Here is a 22,436-nt window from a genome sequence, read left to right as displayed (position 1 = left end):
GGGCGAAGCCAAAGGCGAAGGCTAAAATGGGGGAAAACAACGTCACACACGAGGTCATACAAAATTGCAATAACAAACCAACAAATGCAAACCAACTAAACTGTCTGTTGTCTCTTCCTCCTTCTGTCTTGGGGGAGGGGCCATTAAATAGTAGGAGCAGTTGTCTTGAAAACCTGGTGCGGAATGAGTCTCAAACGGAATGAGTCTCAAACTCTGGAAATCATGGCAGCGAACCTGGAACACACACACACACAATCACACACACACACACACACACACACACATACACACACCTACCTAACCATAACAAGGAGGGGTATATGAATTCCTTCCTAGGTAAACTCCCTCTATGGGCAATGCTCTGCATAGATTCAGCACTTGGATCCCAGGACGTGAGAAACCCTCAAATAAGGTTTCATGCTATTTCTTCACGATCCACTATTTGCAGAAATAAATATGATGGTCTTTGACTCTACATTACAGACAGCTTAATGAGTGCCTAGTAGTATTCTACTATAACCTCCCATTAGACCAAGTCGTTTTAGAACAACTGCATGGACCAAAAACTCTACCTGTGGAGTTCATACAACCTCATCAGCATTAGAGAGATGCAAGGCCGTAGACACTATATATCGGTGGGGGGGTGAACGACACGTCCAATATTGAGATAAGATCAAATGTTCCCCCACCCAAATATAATGAGGTAAAAATACATTTATTCCACTCTAGCTTTGCGAAATGTTAGAAGCTGTCAATGTTCCCATCTGTTGTTGATGGGACACTTATTATTGTAACACCGTAACAACATATCAGCACTGCTGGCTAACTAAGGTCTCTGACCTCCAGGAAAAGGGTAACGTTAATGTCAATACATCATTTTGCGCTGAAACTGTAATTGTAGAAATAAACAATATTTGACTAAAATGTATCAGTAATTCTATGTCATGGAAACAAACTTTTTTTTTGGTAAAAATGGGCCAATTTGCCAATACTAACTCAATCTACCATCACTACTGATGGTAGCTATCATAACCTAGCTAAGATAACTGGAAAGTTAATTAGCCACACATTCATAAAGCATCCCCCAATGGCCACGGACAAATTCAACTAATGGTAATGTTTTATAGTTAGTTATATTAGAAATCCCACATGAAGTCTCAGTAATGTATCAGTAATAGTAGGGATGCGTGTGAACATGTAGAGTAGCAGCTTTAATTTACTGTATATTATAATATTTAATATAATATATGTACATTTAAATGTAAATGAAGATCTCATAATGCCGTTACACTAGTCTCATCCTGATAAAATAACTAAATACATAACTAAAAATAAATGAGAGGAGAATAGACGACTGGGGAGAAGAGGAGAAGTACCAGAGGAGAGGGGGAAAGACATGGAGAGCAGAGAAGAGATGACTGGAGAACAGAAGATGAGAGAGGAGAGGAGGAACAGAAAGGAGAGAAGAGATTACTGGAAAGCAGGGGAGATGAAAAGATATGACTGGAAAGGAGATCAATTATAAGAGCGGAGGAGAGAGGGCTGGAGAGGAGAAGCCAAGTGGAGAGGTTAAAATGAGAATAGTGCAGACCAGATGTTCCTGATGCTGACCCAAGTGTACTTGTAAGTAAACAAAATCATCCATTTCCTTAACCTTGTCTTCATATCATATCATTATAGTTTATTAGTCCCTTAATAATAATAATAATAATAATAATAATAATAATAATAATTTAATCTCTGGGGTTAGTGAATTCTCTTGCCCCTGAGGAGGTTTGGTCCCCCCAATGTTCAGTTCATAGCTACAGCCTTGCTATACCCTACTTCACATGAGGTTAATTTAATAGCCACAAGTGTGTATGCTAAGAAGCGCTCTGTAACAGCACGGCTCCCACTTATCACGTGGTACGGCCCGCCATGTGCACGTGGAGTGGAAATTGTTTGCCTGTCTTCATCAGGACTGCCCCGTGCGTGTTGATACGCATCCTTCTTGTTCGTTTCATGGATGTATTTGAACCCGTGTGTGTGTGTGTGTGTACGTACTTCGGTGTCGGTCATTGTATCACGTTTGATGTTCGATATCCTGTTCACGTCAGTGTTCTTTGTGTTTGTTTTATGCGCGTGCCGTAAGCCGTATTGTTTCGTCATTAGTAAAAAATATCTGTCTTCGTAGCGAGACGTCTATGCGTCCCGTGTTCTAGAATGCTACACGTATTCTAGAACACTGATAGGTTATAAATTCTAATGTAATGTGCAAATAATTCAGTTGAGCAACGTGGGTAGGAAGGTGAAAGTAAAGACAGTTGAACTAGTTTATGTTTTCAAACTAAATAACTAAGTTATTTAGTAACTAAGTAAACACTTACCCGGTCATTAACCTGCATCAGGTCGACTGCAATGGTATGTACATTAGATATGCAACTGTATTTGTAACGGTGAGCGGTAAGAAGGCGGACGCATGTGCAGAGAAGAGCGAAATTTATTAGGGGCAAATCTAGAGTCATAGAGCCAATATGGAGATTACGGGGATAGCAGACTATAATATAGGCTAGGATAACAAAACAGGCTAACATAAACGAAGGTTTTGATACACACACAAGCTTTCATACATCCACCAAACACAATGAACAGCAAAAACACAGGAACTCAGACAGGGTTTAAATGCATGAATTTAACAAGGTAGAAACGAGGGGCAGGTGTGAGCAATCAAACGAGGGGCGGAGAAAACGAAACTATGGCATGGAACTAAAATACACAAGACAGGGAAAACTAGAAACATGAAAGCTGGGAGGGACTAATCGTGACAGTATTTTTTTTTTAATTAAAGCGCAATGTTGAAAGAAAACATTTAATATGATGGAAGTATATTTGTGTTTGTAACATGTTTGTCAGATTTGCCAAAAGTACACGCACTGCTGGCAAAAAAAAAAAAAAAAAACATCACATGAACCATTTCAATTCAAAACCAGGCAGTAAGATCTGCAATCCTGCAATAGTGGAGACCTAATGATTTTTTTTCTTTCCTCAGTGTGCAGATCCACTCTGCGAGAATGTGTTCAGTGGGGTGTTCCTCTGACTCCTGCTGAGACAGCACCAGAAGAAATCACTGGACCTCAGCCCCCCATCTTCATCAACAGTGAGGGAGAGGATGAAGGTCACCTATCTCCCTCACCTCTCCCAGAAAGCCCCCAGCGTCCGGGTGAAGTCCTGAGAGAGGATGTGGAGGAACAGGGTGAAGAAGATGAAAGTGATGATGACGATGTTGATGATGATGATGATGATGATGATCGTGGTGATGATGATGATAGTGGTGATGATGGTGATGATGATGATGATGATGATGATGACTGGACTCCTCAGGACACGATGTTGCATGTCTGGCCAAAGCCATTTGACCATTCAATTTCCAGAAGCTTCCACTCATTTTGTCATTGATCTAGCTCTGGACAGCCTGAGAACACTCATGGACCCTGTCCATGAATATCTCCGAAGGAACAGGACAAACAGAAACACACAGATGAATCCATCAACTGCTGGACTTCCAGGAGAGTGGCCATCAACTAGCCCTACCTGTGCGTGCAGCAGCTCTGGTGTGTCGAATGCTTCTGAAGAAGACAATGAAGAAATGAGGCTTATTTGTGCCATTCGGAGCGCCCAAGCAAATCAGCCGTCGAGGCGCCCGATGTCTCCCTGGCCCTTTGACTGCATGGTGCCCGAATATGGCAGGGACCACCCTCTGCTGGCCATGAAGGCTTGGAGGGCCGATGCATGGGGTGCCAGCTTTGGGGCAGCAGGGGAGAACTACACACCTGGATGGTATCCAATTTACCATACTCCACCATCTACTGATGCCTCCAGGTCATCAAACGCAGATTTAGCGGCGATGGCACAGACTGAACATGCTGAGCACAGCTCCGGGCCTGAAAACACTCCCAGAGATCCTGATGAGGTCAGAGCTCACTGCTCCAGTGCTGCTCCTGCCGTGGGCCAGAGCGGCAGAAGCCAGACGGAGCAAAGTAGCTCCAGGAAGAGGAGGAGAGAGACGAACTCCCCGAGCTCCTCTCACAGCTCCGAGAGCGAGAGCAGCCCGAGCAAGATGAGATGAGAGAATGAACAAGAATGACAAGTCACTTCTCTCAAGCAATAATAATAAAGCTTATGCTTGCATTTTATTAGCCTGTGTTTTATTGGTTGATGGTCCAGCTTTTTTTTATGATAGAAATATAACATCTTTAAGATATTTCTTTAATCACATCCAATACACTCCAAAGTCTTAGATGATCACTAAGAATTTATGTTTATTCCATGATTTGTCCAAAACTAATATAAACATTTACTTAGCTGATGCATGCTATTCTGGAATATATTATTTAACTTATTTTTGAGGATTTTGAGAAATCTTTAGAATAAACTGAAATATATCTAAATATATTGTATGCATATTTTTTCCACAATTTTTAAAACTGTTGATCCAGCATATATTTAATTGAAACTATAATCTGTCTAGACTTCCGACATACAGTGTCAGGTGTTACCATCTCTTAAAGCATAATACTTGATATGGACTCATTGTGGTAGTGTGTAGAATTCTGCTGAAAAGCTGCAACAAAGTCAAAGGTGCTCAGTAAAGCAATTTGAGGCCAATCTGTTCCCCTGTACAACTACCCCAGCACCAAATCAATTCAGTTCTTCATAGCACATAGCAGATTGTTTTGTACCTGACTGAGTATAGCATGCAGAATGTAATGTCATTCAGATAATGAGGGCTTAAGGAAACAGTGTGAGAATTCTAGTATGCAACCGCCAATGACACTTCCCACTGCCTACCAACGGAAGGCTTTGATGTTCCATGACAGCCTGTGCGCCGACAGCTAGATCTCAGTCCCAGTGGCCTTCCTGGTGGAATACTTGCACGTCAGGAGTGTTTACCTTCAGTTTAAGGGGACATGGACGGCATCTACGAGTGGATAAAGCAGGCCAAGACATGCATCTGTTGGTAAGCCATCAGCTATAACTGTGCAATGGACAAGTCACGTGCTAGGGTTAGGGTTAGAGAACACCTACCTGACTCAGCACGCCTGTGGGTGTCGGTGAATATATGGAATCCCAGAAGGGCATGCACCTATAGAATGTAGACTTCAGAGAGTATGTGATTCCCTGAGTATTGTCTTTTAAAGTAAAGGCAAATTCCCAGCAGACAACATGTCCTGTCACTCAGGAATTTTGTGATCTTGGCCCAGTACCTGCAGCCCAAACCCTGCTATGGGAAAGGTGCCTTGTTATAAATCACACATGCGTACACTGAACTGAGAATGTCTTCAGCCCTGTGTTTATTAAAACAATCAAATTTTTCCTCCTCGACACTGACATCCCATTCACATTCACAGCAATAGTCAAAACACAACTTTGTGTTCTCAACTTTGTTAAAAGTATTAACCAAAAACAATTCTTAATTTTATATGTCTCCTCAAAATACGTGTGGGGATGATAGGGCATACTGCGTTGTGAACATAGACAGTATATGTATAGTCTATGGGTATGAACGTGCTCCCACCATGTGGTGTTTCTTTAATAATATTAAGAAAACATGATAAGTAATTATCCATGATTCACTCGGACATTTTTTGTAAGAAAACATATATGAACAAAAATCACCAAGCATATTTTGAAATGTGAAATTTCAGGGGTCCTCCATATTTAAATCACAAAAAGTAAGAGTGCATATTGAAGGACCCAAATTACAGATAACTTTATCGTTATTAGTCCCTATTAGCCATTTATTACTTTATTAGTCCCTAAATAATAATAATAATAATAATAATAATAATAATAATAATAATTCAGCTCAGGAGTTAGTGAATTCCCTGCCCCCCAGGTAGATTTGGTCCCCCCCCCCCCCCCTTAGTAAAACATGTAGACAACCCATATGGCAATTCCATAGCACCTTCAGGTTTTTAGGCATTATGAATGAAGTGCATAGAGATACATGTGCAGTGCACATGTACACACATACACATTCACGTTCACATGGACATGCACACAGCATGTGGATTGCTTTGGAAAATGTTTATGGATCAATTTAAAGATTGAATTAAATCATTTGATAATAGAACAAATGATGCATTAGAGCACCAAGAGCAGTGTGGCACGTATCACTGTAACTGGGAAGGCAGCATCCCTTATTTGGCCTCTACAGTCACGCTGGCTTCCACTTCTTCACTTCTGACCTTCGAGCGTTTTTTCGTGAGTACGTGCGAGAGCAGATTACAGCGGCTGGCTCCCAGCAGTTCCACCTTCTGACACACGTCATTCTTCAGTTTGTCAAAGGTCGCGTTGGTAAAGCACACCTGAGCCTGGACCTGCGGACAGCAAAGCAGCGTCTGACTGGCTGAAACTGATACTTTGCAGCCGCTGACTGAAAATAAGGAATCATTGCAGAAACAATAGTAGAACAGGAAAGATTCTTAATTTACATTCAAAAATAGCTACAAAAATGTTTAAACTCACTACTTGTATGACAGCCCTACAGATGACACTGTACTCAGACAGGAGATACCATATAACCCCCTTTAAACAACTACTTCACAAGCAAAGTGAAAAAAAAAATTATGTTCTAATACCTTTGTAATTAAAGAAAAAAACAAAAAAAAACATATGACTATGTACAGAGATCTAAATACTAATTCAGCTGTGGACCACAGTGGCTGAAGATATTATGGATGGCTAACATGACTGTAGACGCTGCTGGTGTCCAGCGTACTGAGGACAGTTTCTGAGTCAGCTCCTCTGCAAGCTACATTATCTGTACATATATGTGTTCTAAAAATTCATATACAATTTGTAATTGTTTCAGCACACGTCACACATGTAATGCTTAGAGTTAGTCATATTTAAGTTATACTTTAACCCAGATTACCAGAGAGCTTTGGAACTAGAGGGCTTACCATCATGGCTCACTGACTTTCATGTACAACAACAAACAATCTTTTCTTATTTATTTTTTTCAGTTGTAACAAACCGTTCTGCTGTTTTTTAACTTCTCTCAAATTTTAAAGCAGGGCGCGCAGCTGTCAGTTCTGGTGCTTGATGTCATACTGCTCAGCGATCTGACAGGCCTGCACAACTTGTAGGTCTGTTCGAGGTGGCGCTTGTACACCTCAATTTCCATCATAATTGTCCTGCAGAACCATTAAAAATTTGACAGAAGTAAAAAAAAAACAGCAGAACGGTTTGTTACAACTTCTGTTGTATGACCTCCTAACACTGCAATCAAAATGCATGGGCAAAAGATGCATTACTGAAAAAACACTCAGCAGATCTGGAATTCATGTCACCACAGTCAAAGCTGAAGGCTTTGTTCAGTGAAAAGAAAACAAAACTTATCAAAGTTGGCATTATTCTCAGTAAGAACTCAGTACAGTAAGAAACTGCAAAATACTAAGAGAACTCTGTGCATGAGTCAGTGGCTCAATAGTCCAACTAAAATCAGCCAGGACCACAGTTTAGTTGGGCTAAACATGAATCAACTAAATCCTTAGTCAGAGAATGATATTCTGTCTTTGCTGCTTACATGATCAGCTTCTTTCAAATAGCCATGTAAACTTGGTCAACTTAGTTATTTAGGAATAATATCAAACTACATGTGGGCCATCAGATCCTGTTTGCCCTTGAAGACCCACTCACAATCTCTGCCAAAGTCAGAGACTATTTACAGCTATGATCTTAATTCCAGCACTGGACATGCATTACCTCACACAGTTTCACAACTCTGGTGCTGCAATAAACCCTGCATACGCCTTAACTAAGAAGGCAACACTTCAAATGGAAAAGCTACTTCCTCTCAGGGAGTGAAGGAAGCCAGCTGCTTGATCTTCAGTGTCTGGTTGAGTCTTGGCTGCATCAAGCACAGGGACACCAGCTGATACCCCATAGTTGAGGTGCTCCATATATTGTGCAAGGATCGGTTCGTTATAATCACCATTCTTCATTTTTTAACAGCAGCAACAACAAAAAATGGTTCAGTTATGGGTGCATCATTGGAAGACTTTCACTAAAATATGTCTTCACCATGTCTCAAATACAGCAATACCTCTTAGAAGCCATTGTACTGCACACAGAATGGACAGTCCCAGCAGTTTCTGTTCTCATATGGAACCTCAGTGTTTTAATTACAGAACCAGCAATTCACAATGACATGAACTGGTTTCTTCCTGTTGAATAGGGTTGGTTTCTTCCTCATGAAGAGTATATATATATATATATATATATATATATGAATTTGATCAAACTGTAGCAATGATTGTGAGCAAGGAACTTTCATTTTACAGCCTAAAAAATGTCTTTATAAGAATAGCTTTGTGTTAAATATACACAGTCATTAAAAACTACATTATATTAATTCAGAATGTTTATGAAATTTAATTTAATCTAACTAACAATAAATGAACAGTCCAATATTGTAGTTCAAACAGTCCAATAGCTGTAGTAATGGCTTAACTCATTATGTTTATTTAGAGAGAACAATAAATTTGAAAACCCACAGGTTTGTGAATTTGGGTCTCTAAATCATACAAAAGTAGATTTTCTATTGCTGAACAGTTAGCTAGCTAACAAACTACCAGCACCTAAAAGATGAAAGTTGAAAGCTGACCCTGATACTGAAACAGTATTAAAAGCTGCAATGACATTGTAGTTGTTTTTATCTGCACTTATACTGCTTTGAATTACATACAGTAAGTTTCTTTGTACCTGTGTAAATGTCTGTGTACCTTTAGTAAATAAAGGGATTCTATTCTAACATTAAAAATCACTATGTCCAGTGTTCTGATAAATGACATCTTCAAATTATCTTTGCTATTTCTTTGAATTAAACTTTAAACCTGCCTTTTAATGGTTCCACAATATTATACAGGATAGTCTTGACTATAAAGCTATTTTGAATTAAACTTAAATGAAAAAATTAAATAAATGGGTTGTTGTGTTTGTAGGATTGATTCAAAACAGTCTGCAACCAGCTATTCATCAGAAAGAGACTATTAACAGACCTATAAAGAAACTGATGTCATATGCATATAATGAACAAGATTTCCTGCTGGATCTGTACTCTCATGTGAAGGACTCTGAGACTCAGACAGGCAGGAGTGTCCTTCCAGCTTTACAGCCAGTTTAGCAGTCAGCTTCTGCAGTCTGGTACATAGACCTCAGAGAGGAAAGACCTCCCTCTTCCTAGGAGTGCTGAAACTCAAACAGTGAAGAAACCAGTGGAGCTTAATGACTGGTCAGATGAAGAGAGTGAAGTGAGGAGTTTCCTTCAGTGTCTGCCATGTCCCAGCTGAGGTGAGTGTGAAGCTTTTATTAGTACTATAGGAGTTGTGTTTAACTTTGAAACTGATGGTGTCACAGCCATTTGTGGCCAGGAGTCTAAAAGAGCATAATTGGCTGTACTCTTAGGGAGAGAGTGAGTGGCATACCCTCTCTCCCCTGTCAATTACAGAGACACCGTGCAATCAAGGGCGTCTATAAGTTCACGCGTCAGAAGGGGGAGGAAAAGACTATTTTCCGAGTACTTAGAATAACATTCCGTACTTTTTGGAGAAAGGTTTCTAGAGTGTTTTCATGTAGAGAGAGAAATGAGTGGCTAAAATGTCAGAAACATTAAGGAGACAAATGGGAAATATATAACAGCTCCTTCCATGTGTTAGTGACACCAGCAATCCCTCTTTTCCCAGATGGTAAAAAAGAGCCCTGACTCTTGCAAACTTTTTTTTGTAGAACAAAGAGAAAGATGAATAACTCGCTTTATGGCCTTTTTCCACTCATGCATACCAAGTCCAGTATGCATCCAAATATTGTCAGAATATTAGGAGTGCGGACTTTGAAAGATGGTCTTGTCATACAAACTCAGTATCTTTGGCCCTGGTTGTCTAGTGGTTAGGATTCGGAGCTTTCACCACCATGGCCCGGGTTCGATTCCCAGTCAGGGAAAGACCTCTTTTTATGCTCATATAAAATGACAGATTCTGCATTAAAACATAAAGTTTGTGTGAGTCGGCGTTGAGCCGACAGCCTAAGGATGACAGTTTTAACTTCTACTCTACCAACTGAGCTATTGAAAGCGACATGCAAGTAATCCCACATGTCCAAACACCAGTATGTTGGCAAGAAACACAGCCAGTTTTGGATGTTTCAATTGTTAAGTTCATTTGACACAAAGAAGAAAGATCGCATTGTATAAGTTGTTCAGCTACAAACAGATATATCTTTTGATGACATTTGGAATCATATTGGACTTTGTATACATGAATGGAGAAAGGCCATAAATGGTTAGAATAACATTCAGTGCTTTTCGAGAAAAGTTTTGAGAGTTTTGTCATGTAGTGAGAGAAATGAGTGGCTGAAATATCAGGCATTAAAAGTGCAATTTGCACTCATGGAAAGAAAATTGCTTTCATGTGCACCGCACTGAGATATTGAACTGCCTGTGGAACATAACACCTCTTAAGAGGCTAGATTTGTGCTCTCAAGCTGCGATGGTGGTTTTCTCATGGCTTCTAAAAGAAGAGGCTGTGGTCAGGGTGGAGTGAGTCTTTGATAACCAAGATTGTTGTTGTTTTGGCCTTCAAATAGACAATGGCATTACCCAGTGTCAGGTCTTTCTCAGTAAACTGCAGAGAATGATATAGAGGGCAAGAAATGGTCAAGCACAGTTTTATTGGGTGTGTGTCTGTACAAAACACTACAGCTCTCTGATACATTTTTGGTTCAAGATTTAATCATCATGCAAATGATTGTGATTAACGCTTTGTCTGTTTAATTCAAATATTATACTATAAACCTAATATTTTAATAGGGTTGGCAACTTTCTAGATCCGATTACTACATGTGTGTGAAGTACAGGTGCTGTAGCTATACGGTATACAATTGTCCACAGTAGCCTAATTATAATATATACAACCAAAAATGCATCTAAAATAAACACCAGAAACCTGGACTAAGGGTAATGTACATAAGTGCATTAAATCTAGGTAGGACTGCCCAAAAGGTAGGATAACAGCAGAACAATTGTGCCGCCATATAAGCAAAATGAGAGCCTGCTAAGGCCGCCAAGAGGGTGCCAAAGACCATGTATTTATTTCTATTTGTTTTTTACCTATGTTATGTCAGTGGCAGCTCAGATTTCTGCATAGGGCCCCACACAGGCTTGGGCCAGCCCTGGTATCACAGTGTCGTGCACTGGAAAACCATCAAACCTGTTGACTATGCTACCAGTGTTGTTCATGTAACTGTGCAAATAAACTGCAAACACAATTACTTTTAGAAGTATCATCCAGTTTCTTTTCACAATTGCCAAAATGTAATGAATCACAGCCAGTGTTCTAAAACAGAGCTAGAATGTATTCCTGGCTGATGTGCCCTGTTTCATGCCTGTTGAATAGGCAGTTTTCTGCTTTGCAGATACTTGAAATCTTTTACTAATCTTTCCCCAAATCCAGTAGGAGCTGCCTTTTACATTAACATGCCAGGATACACACTCACTAGATGTTTAATCTGTCTAATGGGTAAGATATATTCTTATAGTCAAGAAAGATATTTTTTAATTATTAATCAGTTAAGGAAGTCAAGCTATTGCATTTTGCTGAGATGAAGGAATATTGCATAACCCTGTACTGGCCAAATAATTAGATTTGATGTGCTATTTTGTGGATTAATCCCATAACTGAATTATTCACATGGTTTTATAGCCATGGTTAATACTTGCTGTCAAAATGGTGAGATTCATAAGAACCTCTTTCCTTCATAAGGAAGCTTCCTGTTTTTGAAACTGTTTCAGCATACTAGCTCTTACTGCTATCTGTTTAACAAATTTTTCATTGGATTTAACTACCTTCTACCTGGAAACTGGCAACTTCCATGGAAAACTACTTTATCATCACAAACTATATCTAAGGAACTACCACAAACATAAGTAATGTTAACATTTTGCTTTTTCATCATGACTTATGTTCTGCTTCAGAGCACTGAATGCAGCATGTTTATTCTTCATCATTAGTAGCAGTTTTATCTGTGAGAAGTGTAGATGAATTGCTAGTCTGACAGAGAAGACTCTAGCACTAGAAGTACGCATCCAGACAGCAAGGCGAAGTGGTGACGTTACGGCAAAGTAGACGAGCTTTGACCAGCTCATGGGAGCACTACACATCCCCAACATTAAGTAACAAAACCCCAGAGACCTTCTGCCTGTACTGGCCAGACTTCAGATCAGAAGGTGAGAGAATACAGTCATGTGTTGTGTGGCTCAGATTGTTCACACAGTTAGTAACAGTCCAAACACTTTAATTATACTGTACAGCATGAGACCTGGAAATGTGTGTCTGTGTGTGTGTGTCTTCTCCCCAGGCTGAGCTCCAGCTTTGTACTGTCCATCATCAGAGAGATCTATCAGACTGGCTCTGCTCACTGTGTGTCCAGCTTGTTGAATTCAGCAGAGAACTGCATCAACCTGAACAGCAGAGAGCTGGACTCTGTCCACTGTGCTGCCCTGCGCTTCACCCTCCAGCACTGCACAGCAGTCTCTCTCAGCCTGCTTTTCACCTCCATACCAAAGGCGGAGCTGGAGAGCATTGAGCCACTGCTCTAACACGTCTCCCGTCTCAGGCTTGAATTTTTCTCACAATCATAATTTGAACACAGAACTGGTCTGTTTAGGGAGTGTTATATAAACGTTTATGTACGTTTATGTGTTTTTCACGAGTTTCCTCAAAAGTCATTTTGTGCCAGCATCATTTAGGTTTTATTGAGACTCCTGTCAGGTAATCAGCAATATCCATGGATATCTACTTCAGAATAAAATGACTTTCTGGAGGAAATTGTTAAATTTAGGTGAAATATTTATATTAATCTGAAATTAACTGCCCTGCCACTGTCTGTGTCTGTTTTGTTTTCTCTGTGTTGACAGGCTGCTGTTGCTGAGGCTGCTCCACTGCTACAGTGTCTCTGAACTACAGCAGGGGGCAGCAGCAGCAGATCTGCTCTTCGCTCTGCAGCACAGACTGGATTTCTCCTGCTGCTCTGCTCTGGACCTCACAGCAGACACACAGACACACACACTGACTCTGAGCACTGAGGACTGCAGAGTCGTCTCCATGGTCATCCAGAGAGCGAGCTCTCACACACACACACACACACACACACACACACACACACACACAGCTCACTCTACACGGCTGTGAGGGCAACTCTTCCCCATTTTACACACAGTCACCCTTCAGTAAGCCACTGACTCAACACCACACAAACTAGGGAAGCATTCTGGAAAAGGGAAAAGAATTTTATCATTTGAAACAAAATGTGTGTAAATAGCATTAATGTTAGTAGTTATGTGAGTGTGTTAGTGTTTTGTGACTCTACATGTTGGAGAATGTTGAGTGTGTTCAGCTGCAATAAAGCCATGCTGCTCCAGTTCCTGTCTCTTCTCTGTGTGGGGACTGATATGGAGTGTGTGAGACGCGCCGTGGCTCTCTCCCGGGCTCTGGGTAAGATGGTGATCCTCAGTCAGACCCGGCTGGACCAGCAGGTCTGTAGGTCACTGGCGCTGTTTCTGGAACATTCTGAAGGGCTGTCAGAACTGGACCTTAGCCACTGTCAGCTCAATGACCACTGCCTGCAGCTGCTGTTCGCACACCAGCACAAAGCTCACATCCTGGAGTGAGTGGACAAGCGGGATGAGGGATGTGTAGAGAGTCTTGATTGTTGAGTGAACACTAACATAGATATAACACATTTTACTCTTTTTCTCACAATTTAACACAAAATCCGGCAGGGTGACTGAACATAGAAGCTGTGTGTGTTCATTGTAAAGCATTGTATGTTCCTTGAAAGGCTCTATATAAATGTAACTTTGCTCATTCAGTCATATCCTGTGTTCCTTCAAGGATTTAATTTTTCAAAAGCAAAGAGCAACAAGCCTGATTTTCTTGGTGATTTTATTTGGAAATGACGACCTCTCTCACTGGCTGCCTGGTTCACTGATCACTGCCTGTACTTGCAGGATGGACCGCTGTGGTCTACAGAATATCCAGACTGCTTGTAGAAACACATGTTCTCATTCAAAAGAGAAATAAGGCATAACAGACTCTTTATGATTTACAGTTTCATGCCTGATTGATAACAAGTCATTTGTACAAGAACTGAAAGAAATGATATTTTGTTTAAAATGTCAAAATGCATAATTATCTGGCCATTAATGACTCAGGCCCACTGACACAAATATACTATTTATTGCTTTGCTTATTCATTCATTTGCTAATTCAGTCATTCATTCGTTCATTAATTTAATTCATTTATATATAAATCTACAGGTGTTTGTACTACTACACGGTGATTTAGTAGAGGGAGGTCTGTTTGGGAATCCTGAACAATGTGGTAATTATAATCCATCTAATTTCAGCCTCAGTCACAATGACATCATTGATGTGTCAGCAAAGAGGATCTATGATACTGTCTCCACCAACAACAATATTCACACTGTGAGGTAACTGTGTGTGTGTGTGTGTGTGTGTGTGTGTGTGTGTGTGTGTGTGTGTGTGTGTGTGTGTGTGTGTGTTTAGGCATTTAAAATAAGGCTGTATTTATTTGAGTTTAAAATTTCAAATTTAAAAGCCTATTTTGATTTTATAGGCTCTTCAACAACAGAATTACAGGCATACAAATCTTCCTCTCAGACAAGTGCTTTGAAGTCTGGTGATGTTGATGTGTTGTTGGCACTGTAATGATGAGATTTGATTTTACTAGATTATTGGGACTATCCAAATTATATTTTTGTTTTACGTGAAAAAAATGTAATGATTAAAAAACAAATTTTAGTTATCTTATGAATTTTAAGATTACATATAAAAATCAAATACTCAAAATTTATTTATAAAGTGCTTTTTAAATTTTTATTTTATTTTATTTTATTTACAACAGGTGTTGTTACAAAGCAGCTTTTCAAATGTCCAAGTCCAAGCCCCCAGTAAGCAAGCCAAGGGTGACAGTGGCAATTCCTTGCTCCCTAGAGCATGACGAAGAAACGTTGAGAGGAGCCAAGACTCAAAGGGGGCCCCATCCTCCTCTGGCTGTTTAAAGAGAGACATAAATTTAAAAATTAAATAAGCATTTAATGTTTAGACCAACTTTCTGGAGGTTCTAGTCTTGTCCCAATAGTGTGCATGTGTCCAAGACCCAAGTCGCAAGAGAACGTCCATTAAGGTCAACAGAGAGTAGTTGGTTGGGGTGGAGGTGGTGTGGGCTACAACAGGGGACATCAGGGGATGATGGGAGTAGCCAAGGCATCTGAGACAGGATGAGGCTCAGTAACATCACAACATCAGGGGTAGGTGTACCTCAGCAGAGTCCACTATCAGTGCAGTGTATTAGTGCAATGATGTTTGATTCCTACTCAAAGAACATGTGATATTTCCAACATTCACTTTAGGTATCAATGAAGTTGTGACATCAAGTAAAGGAGGACAGTGAGACATGAGTAGACAAGCACAAGTTGGACTTATTAGGGACAATGAAACAAAACCTGAAGACAAGACAACAGAAATGAAAGCCTGAGTGAGCTAAACTGAACTGAATCAAACTCCTACCGCTATATGGACCTAGCTCTGTAATATAGTTGAAACTGTAAGTTGCTATAGATAAGCGTGTCTGCCAGATGTAAACAGGAGATCACATTAAGCAGTGAAGTTGTGCAGTGTGAACATGACATCTGTCTTTTACAGCAAAATCAGATTATTTTATTATTCTTTAAATGTCTTCATGGTCTAGCAACTCATAATGGCATTAGCACTTGAAAGCAAAAAAAAAACAAAAAAACAAAAAACAAACCAACAGCAAAACAAAAAGATCTCAAAACACACTTATTGCATTGAGTTCTGTTTAGATGACTTTTGATTTTATATTAACACATCTGCTGTTATCTATTTACCTTTTCCTTTTATCATTATATATGTCATTTTATTTTTTTATCCTTTGGGCAATTAGTCTCTTCTCAATGCGTTTTATTTTCTGTGTGCAGAGAGAAGGGGTAAGAAGATGCATACAGAGGTCTGGAAAAGCTGTGCTGTCAAAGGTTAGGGGAAATGAAATAAATAAATGTTCCAAAATGTTTTTTAAATAGTTTAGTAACCAACATTGTAAATTCTAACATTTATGATCGGCCACAGCAGTGATCAGAGTGATCAGTGGTAGCTCAGTGTTTGAGGTACTTGACTTGTAGTCAGAAGCTTACCGGTTCCAGCCCTACTGCTGCCAAGTTGCCACTGTTGGTTCTCTGAGCAAGGCCCTTAACCCTCAATTGCTCAAGATATACTCACTCGTAAGTCACTTTGGATATAAGTATCAGGTAAATGTATGATTGTGTTTTTTATAATCTTGTACACATAAATGTCATATTCAACCAGAATATGTAAAACACATTGTCAAATCGTGTTTATAAAAATATGTTTCAGTTTTAATTCTTTTCTATAACTTCATGTCACTTATGTTGATATGGTTGTTGGCTAAGACAACAATGGCCACAAGAGGGAGACAAAGAGCTTCCCTAGTAATCAATGAAAACAGGCATACCCTGTAACTGTATGCTATACTATTCTTTTATTTTATATTTTTCCTTGATGTCCACTTACAATGTTTGCATGGCTTTATGTTCCAAAAATAATCATAATCTATTTTACCGAAATATTTTCCAACCTGTTTATCTTGTAGAATTAGGACATGTATTACATTACGAATAAAGAATTCTGCGCTGCATACACTTAGTCATCGGTAATATAACTTGCAGTTATATAACTTCTAGTGAAAATCCTTGAAGCAGTCAACACCATCATCTGAGCGAGCTCCATTTAACCCTCTGAGGTTAAACAAAGAATTGCAGCTAAATGTGTGAACATTATCACGTGTGTCACTTCATAACAAGTTAAGCTTCATAATAGGTCACGAAGTCAAGAAAATTCATACCTAAGCATTACTTTGTTTGATGTGTTTATTGATGTATTTGGGTATAACCAGGTCATTTGCCTGTTTTTATGTATTGACCTTTATTGCTCCAAAATACTACTCACATCTTCCAATGTTGTTGACCCCCACTTCTAAGAAATAGGAAATGGTCTAATCCTTAGTTGTGGATAAGTATAAGACTAAACAGCTGTGAACTAATTCCACACGAGGGGAGTCATCTCTGGAAACGTGTCCTGGTGCGAGGCGTGCAGTGGTCCCTGTCCTGCGAACACAATGAGACACAGAGGTGAGATATCAGTTAAAAAGGTTTGAGAAAGTACATCCTCCACTGACAAGATTCTGCTGTTTAAATGTAAATGGATCTGAGACTTGAACAGGTCTGCTCCTTCTCTCAGCCAATATCGAAACAGCTATGAGAATGATCTCAGTAAGTAACTCAAAAAGGATAGGAGCTTCTCCTTCCTGTTTTCTTTGTTCTCTTCTTGTTAGTGTTTGCTCTTTCAAAACACTCCTGCACTCATTCCTCACACTAAAACATGAACCTGGTGTTGTTTACACAGTGACTTGGTGTGAGGCATCTGATCCATGATTTCTCCCTGGGGTCACAGGTCTCGTTTGTCGCCTTTTTTCTCCTTAAGACAAAAACAAATTAAAATAAGAGCAGAAAAATTGAGCAGAAATAAACAACTATTAAAATTCTAGATGCACTGTGGAATGTTCAGAGAAAAACAAGACACTCCAGTCTCTATTGTATTTAATATGTGGTATTTAACTGCCTATATGGGGACATTACGAGAAGGGAGTGGGCTCAGCTGGCCTGTCTATGATTTTATTTTTTTATTTTTTTTTATCCTAGTCTTTGATTAAGTAAAGGCATTTTCCTTTCAAAAAGAAAAAAGAAAAGGAATGAAACATCTGAAACACAAACATAAAAATAGGTATGCATTTATCTAATAAACTGATGACTACGATTAGGTGAGACAAGTTTTAGGATATAATAATAAGTGTATAATTTCCATCACACTTTTCACCTGAGTCTCCCGTGTTTCTGAATAAAAGAAAGTAATATAACACACGCAGTTATACAATTTCCAAAAGGCATATTATTTAGAAATAAAGAACTTGGTTATTATTTGGTTATTAGGACACATGAGGAAAGCATTTTAGTTGCATTCATTTTGCCAAAGACATCCATGATTGAAACAAGCTTCCTGTCACCACTGACCACCCTCCTAGCGTCCATGTCTCCACGGTTTCCCTGTCTAGTGTCTTTGTTTTGATTTACTCCCTTGTTGTGGTTCCATTCCTACGTTTCGTTTTCTGCACCCCTCATAATTTGCACTTGTGTCTGGTTTAATGCTCATTTGACCATGTTTTTAAGCCCTGTTTTAGTTTAGTCTTGTTGCTATTTATTGTAAGTCCAGCTGCTGTTTGTTAATCGAGGCTTCCGTGCATGTGAATATAAGCCTGAATGTTTATCTTCGCCCCTTTGTTATAGCCTGCATCCCTGGTTTGTCTTCGTGCACTTTTCTTTACTTTAGTTTATCATGAATTCTCGGACTCTCCATGTTAATAATTTGACACTGGACTTTGGATTTGCCCCTAATAAATCTCACTTTTTTCCACACACTGCGTCCGCCCCCTTACCGCTCATCGTTACACTTCCCCAACCTACTATATTTACATTAAAACTCCGTCAACAGCAGTCTTTAACGTTGAGGTTTTTTTTCAATCTGTGTAAAATGACATAATTTCTGCTGTTTCAGAAGTGAAGGATTTGCGTGCTCTAAATTTTCATCATGCCAATGCATAGAGGTTTTGGTATGGAGATTTTTTCACGATCTATAGGAGCAGGTGTAATGGATTATAAAGTTGACGAAAAAGAAACCATCCGTTTCGCCCCCGTTTATGTCCATAGATTACCAAAAATAGTACTGCGCTGATTCTTTCGAGGACAGTTAATTTGACCGGATGTCGCAGCAGTACGGCCGACTACTCCTGATCATAACGTATTCATGACAACTCAGCCCTTTTTACGACTGAGGTGCTCACACGACAAGGCGTGATCTTGCACCTTTTATGTGTTTTAAGAAAAACGCTCAGTGTTTTAAAGTGCAGCAGCGAATTTTCCTCTAACGCGTTACTGAGCTCTGTGAGCAGAGTAATTTCTCCCATTGTGTTGAAATGAACAGGTGTCTGTTAAACTCATTCATGAGCGTATTTTAACTCGCGTTCAATATCGTCCGAGCTGTAATCTTTTGAATTCTGTAACTATGCGGCGTCATACGTATAACATTCTAGTCGCGTGGTGTGATAGCAACTGCTGGTCAGAATAAACAGAAGACAAACAGTAGTGCAAACATTTCAAAAAGATACGATTACAAAAGTGAGATGCATTTTTGGCAGAACAGCGTTCATCCTTTTGAAGTTAGTTGCAGCAATTCTCACACTTTAGATCCGACCTACATTGTAAGACATCCTCCTGTTGAGTTGGATATCAGTGTTTTAAGCAGGTTTCTGTTTTGTAGGAGGACGGTAAGTAGCTGGAAGATTCCACCGTGTCAGCGCATCGTAGAGTGAGTTATTAACACAGCTGGCGAATGGTACAACTAACACACCACTTTAAATTTTGATATGGGGCCCTTTTTAGATAGAGATTGCCTGTTATGGATTAGAATGAGGCTCTGCAGCATCTCAGATTGAAAAAGAAATAAAGAACGCAGAGAAGAACAGAATAACTATATATATATATATATAAATAGAATCTTTGTCGGCTGAAGATCTCTAGGGACCGAATACACATTGCTGGGTCATATGTCTCTGCATGTTCCAAATGGGAAACCATAAGGTGGAGGAGGAGTTGAGCAAAGAGACCCTGGGTGAATGTCGGAGAAACACATGGGAGGACAACCGACGGAAGGCTGCACGTGTGGGGCGGTGTATTGGAGGTCTAGACCTCGAGCTAGCAGTGCGAGAACTGCAGAGGGAGAATGTGGAGATCAAAGCTGAATTGAGCAGGCTGAGAGCACAGCTTGAGAAAGTAGGAAAAGTGAAACACTTAGTTACACTGCAGTGCACATCCAATGAAGCAATGTTCTGCTATACACAGGAGATGATTTTAGATTGAAATAAGGAACTATAATTAAAATCCAGGTAAATAGTGAGCATAAATGTGTTAGGGCAAATCAACAAATGGATTGCCTATGACACTACAACATCACAGTCTAACTTATATTATATTTTTGATAGTAGATCAAAGTGTGTGCACATGCATGTATTTAATAGTGATGCTAAATTAAATGCTTTTTCACAGTTGGAAAGCCCAAGGCCCAGTTTCCCCCTGGAGTCTCCCAAACCACGAGACAACAGGTTTCCCTCACTCCCGCTCAGACAGCCTACCAGATTTGCGCCTGGTGAGCCCCACTGGCTCCAAGAAGCCCCATCATCCAGACCCTACAGGCCTTGCCGTCCACTACTGCCTCCCCTGTCCTTTCACTCAGATGTGAGGGCAACACCAAATGCACAGGAGAAGCTGTTCAAGGAGACACATGAGAAGACACATGAGAAGAAGAAACTGAAACGTCAGCAAAAAGACATAGAGCAGACAACGAAAGAAGCGAATGGAGCCACGGAAGCAAGAAAATGTGAGAAGAAGAGATTTCATATTACGATTGTATGGAAAGGATTTAAAGGAATTAAGTCTTTCTTTCAAAAATAGCTGTGTGGTATAGAATTTCATGTCCTTTCCATATTAACATAACTTTACTCCTATACTGTATGCAATAAGCCTGCCAAAAATAATTTTCCAGGCATTTTTCATAGATTTTGAATTGATTTAAATATGAACGTCTAATTTCTCATTTCAAAATGTGCTTATTAGTTCATGTCTGTTTTATAATATAAATAAAGATATTTTATTAAATAAGTGAAAAGTCTGGCATCAGCTTAATAGGTACAGTTGGACCATTTAAGTCCATTTAAGTGTTCCAAGTAAGATCATGTCATGATTTATTGACAAAATATTAAAAATGTATAGTTTTGAAAGAATTAACAGCCCAACATTTATTCAGTAAGAGGTTCAAGAGTAGAAAAAATGTTAAGAAGCCCCCTAGTCCCCCAGTCCCAGAGTCACATGCGAGGTTTAACCATCAAATATTAAAACCCTGAGAAATGTTCAGTCTGAGCTCTGAGTGAATAGTTTAAGGAAGAGATTTGTCCAACCATCCATGTTCTGTTACAAAAATGGGGTTGCGGTCTGGACCTCCTTGACACCAAGAATTGTACAACCGTTTCCCTTTGTAGATGATGAATCTGCCCAACAACATTCCCAGTGATGTGGACTGTTATCTGTTCCCTCCCACTTCCACCTGTAGTCTGCTACATAATCTTACAGGATTTGTCATGGACCAGTGACAAATCCTGTCTCATCGACAATGTAGATATTCTGGGATTTTGTTGTGAAATCTGTGAGATAAGCATATCAAAGCAGTGGGTGAATATTCCAGTATCAGCTGAGGTCCTCACTGTAGCCACAGGAAACTGTTCTGATTTGTGAATGGTCTGCTCAGGATGATCTCACATAAAACAATAAAATAATTTTCTCCTATTGGGGAAAGCCTCTGGAATGGCTTCTTTGACCAATTCACACAGCGATCAAGAGCCTTACACTAATGCCAGAGTCCCTCTGATTTCATACTTTTCTACGCAATGTCCAAAATTTGTAAACAAGCACAAATCCATGGGTAAAGTTGTGTAATCAAGAACACACTCTCACGTACTTGGAACATGTCTTAGCAGATTGTGATTTACAAGCAATGTTATAAGCAACACAAGTTCAAACAGGTGCCCTGGGGGTCGTACATCAGCCAAAACTCGCACGGCCTATATGGAGATCGAACCCATGACCTTGGTGTTATTAGCACCACACTCTGACCAACTGAGCTAATCAGCCTTTCTCAGTGTGTTTTGCAGTTCTCGGTGCAGCAGTGAAGGGAACCTTTCCATGAAATTGTAGACTTGGTGTCAACAAGATTACGGCCACTTTTCGACCGAGCATAGGTGAAAGTTGACACATATTGTTCCCTCTGACAAATGGTTATTCTGCAGCCAACTGTGCAGCAAATGTGCAGAAGCTTTTGTTAAAGAGCAATTCAGTGCAGTTGTACACAGTGACAAAATCATCAATTGCAAAGTCCACTGAGCTTTATTGCTACGAGTTACATAGTGCTGTCTATTACACCATGAAATCTGCCATAACAACAAAAATGTAATGTCTGATTCTGTGAGCCAAGGAATATAAACCTTTTAGGGAAATATTTAAAATATCAGATTTTCTGCCTGAGCACAGAGTAGGCATTTTTTTCTAGCTTTAACCATACGTCCTCTTTCTTTGGAAATCTGGTTCATTGCTGCATGAATAAGCAGAAAGATTTTGA

The 22,436-nt window shown here is 39.7% G+C and overlaps 1 long non-coding RNA gene across 1 annotated transcript; it reads right to left on the bottom strand.

Annotated features, from left to right (window-relative positions):
- Positions 1–17,042: 17,042 nt before the first annotated feature.
- On the bottom strand, positions 17,043–19,633 carry LOC145655950 (uncharacterized). The gene is made up of 3 exons (XR_014121767.1): positions 19,468–19,633; positions 17,558–17,633; positions 17,043–17,263 (listed from the first exon to the last, which is right to left on the bottom strand). It is a non-coding gene; the product is annotated as an uncharacterized LOC145655950 (long non-coding RNA).
- Positions 19,634–22,436: the final 2,803 nt, after the last annotated feature.

The sequence above is a fragment of the Electrophorus electricus genome, unplaced genomic scaffold (genome assembly GCF_041902795.1).
Source record: "Electrophorus electricus isolate QZ-2024a unplaced genomic scaffold, ASM4190279v1 Scaffold41, whole genome shotgun sequence".
NCBI lineage: Eukaryota > Metazoa > Chordata > Actinopteri > Gymnotiformes > Gymnotidae > Electrophorus > Electrophorus electricus.
Note: the sequence above shows the minus strand (reverse complement) of the source record. Positions and strands in the feature narration are given on the sequence as shown.